Consider the following 3,866-nt stretch of genomic DNA (forward strand, 5'->3'; position numbering starts at 1 on the left):
ATTCATAATTAAAAATACCACTAGGCCAGATTATTTTCTCTGGTTAATTCAATAAAGCTTTTAAGGAAAAGGATAATATCAATCTTACACAAATTCTTTCAAATTATAAAAGGAGGAGATATTTCTCAAGTAAGTTTTGAGCCAGCTTTATTCTGATTTTAAAACCAGACTAAGATATTACAAAAAAAGAAACCTACAGAGTAACATTCTTTATGAACAAAACCACAAAAATTATTTAACAAAATATTAACAAATTGAATCCAGCGATATGTAAATAAAAGATAATGCATCACAACAAAGTGGGGTTTACCCTGAGAATGCAAAATTATATTAACTTTTGTGAAAAATTTATAATTCACTCTCTATCATCAGAATAAAGGAGAAAAGTAAATGATGATATTAATAGGGGCAACAAAAACTCATCTGAAAAAAATTCAAGACCAATTCATGATTTAAAAAAAAATTGAAGGGAACCTCTGCAACCTTATAAAGGGTATCTATAAGAATGCTCTACTGCTTTACCCCTAAGACTAGGAGCAAAGTAAGGATGTCTACTCTTGCTACTTTTATTCAACATTGCACTGGAAGTTATAGTCATTGCAATAAAGTTTGTGCAAGAAATAAAAGACATATGATTTGAAAAGGGACTGAGGTGGCTACACATGCACGATGGGTGCAGGGCGGCTCTTCTATCTTCTTTGCTAGCTCAGTCCTTCGCAGCCTTGTCCGTTCCACATGGCGCTTGTCGTGGAGAGTCGCTGCCAAGTGGACACTCACTTGGGGTCATCATGGCTGGTTAGGAGTACATGAGCTTGGAGCAACTGGGAGCTGGCTTTGATAAATACAAGTACAGTGTTGTAGATACCAATCCACTTTCTTTGTATATCATGCATCCATTTTAGAACACTATAGTAAAGGTACTTCCTACTTGACTGGCTCCCAATATAACTTTTTCTGGCTTTCTGCTGGATGTACTCAATTTTCTACTTATGGCTTACTTTGATCCTGACTTTTATGCTTCAGCACCAGTTCATAAACATGTAGCTAGCTGGGTTTGGGTTGTATTGGGCATCCTCCACTTTATAGCCTACACTGGATGGAAAGCAAGCTCACATAACCAATTCCAGCATTCCCAAAGGGGAACTTTTTGATCATGGCCTGGATAGTTGGTCATGTGTTTACTTTGCTGTAACTGTGGAGTGAATCTTTGGACGAGGATCAGCTAGTGCCGGTGTTTTTGTTCTTCATGTCTTGCTATGGGCAGTTTTATTTTCTTTAATCTTGTCCCACTGGGAAAAGTAGAACAGAATGATTCTTTTCCTATCATGGAGATATGACATTAGCCAGGTGACAATTTCTTTTGTCTACATAGTGACTGATTGTGGGCGTTGAGGCCTATTCAATGTCTATTAAGCTATTGTTCCCTTCTTTTCTCCATGTTTGCTATTCATTTTGTCTATAGCATGGACCCTCTGGAGGCCTTCAGATATTTTAGAGATACATCCTAGAATATTTTGCTTTGTGGTTGAAACAGCCTTTGCCAACATCACATGTCAGTTGATCATTTGCCAAATGAGCAGTACCTGTTTTCCAATTTGAATTGTTTACTGGTTCCTCTCTTTTTGATTGTCTTGGTGGTAAACTCAGGAGTAGCCTCTTCCATCAATAATAGTCTCCTGTATACATTAGCAGCCACTTTCACTATAGCCCATGTCCATTATGGAGTACAAGTGGTGAAGCAGCTAAGCAACCATTTTCAGATTTATCCCTTCTCTTTGAAGAAATAAAACTCAGATTGACTAGGAATAGAAAAAAAGAATATTGGCCTATATTCTACAAAAGAAGCACTTTAATTACAGATTCTTCAAATATTTCATCCATCATCATTGAATGAAACTGATCTCCTTAACAGACATGGGATCTCATTATGTGTGGTACTTGGAAAACAGGACTGGCACACATGATCTTGACTTGTGGAATTTTAGAACTACTAACTTCCATCTTTTTTTTTTGTAAAATCATGTAACATTTTGGTTAAGCAAAACTAAACTAACCCATTAGACCAGCAAAATATTCCTGGTGATTTTAACTTCATGAATTAATAGTTAAAATTTCTTTGTTTTTATTTTTAAGACCCCCCAAATGGTTTAGGAATATCGATAACACTCATAAAAACACAATATATTTTTATATTCAGTACTTTGTAATAGTAGGAGTATCAATAGCCCAAATCTAACATAGGGGAAAAAAAAAAACAAGATACCTTCAGCAAGAGTGCCAGTGAATACCAAAATATGCAGTTGCCAAATACTGGTTGCCTTTTGTCCTTACATGCTAAGAGAGCTAATATATATTTCAATTCTCTAGTATTATGTCCCTCTTTGTTATGGAATGATCTTGATAAAATGGTTTAATTTACTTTTAAAAAAGAAATAATCTACTGAGACTTACTAGAGAATGAGTTACAATTATAGCTCACCCATTAGAATGGTTCCTTATTTTAATGTGGCATTCCACCCCCCATCAGCTGCAGGTTGCTGAGACTTGGTGACTGTGAGCTATGATTGTAAGAATACATGTAACAATCCCAATCTTATGGTAGTTACTTGTGAGGTGAAGAATGTGAATAAAAATACATGATAAGAGAAATTTAAATGGAGTTATGAATCTCATGAACCTCTCACTATGACCAAAATTAGTTTTGTGATTCAATTGTCAATCTTTCCTTCATTTTTCTTTCACTGTCTTGTTGGGGGTTGTGATACTGTGTGTGTGTGTGTGTGTGTGTGTGTGTGTGTGTGTGTGTGTGTGTGTGCGTTTCATACAGGATATACCAGAGAGAAATTATCTTTCTCTACTTTCCCATTTCTCCACTTGAAGAAAATTTTTGACATACGGTATATGCCTTACTGAGTACAAAAGCCCTTTAATATGACCTGGAGTAATTTCTGAGGTTTACTTACAACCATAAAAATCCCCATGTGGTTGTTTTATAGATCACATCTTTTCATGATGTGGACATTTTCTTCTATTTTTTTTTTTTTACTTTGTCTTTATTTAATTTTGTGGTGGTGAAATTTACTTGCTGGTTTTATTTTTAACTAGATAAAGTTTGTCTTCAATGAAGACTGTATCTTAATACTTTGGGGGGATAGATTGTACTTGCATTAAAAAGACACCACTCTGTTATGAATTAAGTTCACAACCATTATTTATATATAAATTTGATCATTGTTAAAGTTAGTGTATTCTTCTGTTGAATTTTAGTCTGTTACTTTATAAAAACTGCAATTGATATTTCATTTTTTAGAAAATTTGGGAATTCTAATCATTGTCATTTAGGTTATTAGAAATCAGTCAAGGACCTAGCTCATGGCTCTGGACTCACTTTTTAAAAATTGTAAAGGTTGACCAAGGCAAGAGCTAGATGGCCAATTAGAGGCCATCTTCTTGCCAGAACAACTGCTTGTGGAGCAGGCAGGAGAGGTAAAGGGACAGAGGCCCTGTCTCCCTACCATATCAGGGCTGAACTCAGGAGACCCCTGCACTATGTGGCCCTGATTGTTAATATCAGCAGGCTGTGTACTGGGAGTGACCCTCCATCTCTACAGGTACATTGGTGAGAGTGATGCTTGGCCCAAGCCTGTCCCTTGCCTGGCTGGTTCTGACCCAATCCTCTCGGTCAGTTTGTCTCCCCATCTGTACACTGTCCCTGGCTTAGGGACTCCCCTGGAAGCACTGCCTTTGACCCCAGCCCTCCTGGCATAGAGAAAAGCAGTCTGGGAATCAAGGTCTTCTAGTCTGTGAAACCCTGAAAACAGCTTCATCAGGCTGTGAGTGGGAAGGGTCACAGGAGAACATGGCAA

The 3,866-nt window shown here is 36.9% G+C and overlaps 1 pseudogene; it reads left to right on the plus strand.

Annotated features, from left to right (window-relative positions):
* Positions 1-788: 788 nt before the first annotated feature.
* Positions 789-1,554, plus strand: LOC128578294 (ethanolaminephosphotransferase 1-like; annotated as a pseudogene).
* The last annotated feature ends 2,312 nt before the right edge of the window (positions 1,555-3,866 follow it).

This window comes from Nycticebus coucang, chromosome X (assembly GCF_027406575.1).
Source record: "Nycticebus coucang isolate mNycCou1 chromosome X, mNycCou1.pri, whole genome shotgun sequence".
Lineage (NCBI taxonomy): Eukaryota > Metazoa > Chordata > Mammalia > Primates > Lorisidae > Nycticebus > Nycticebus coucang.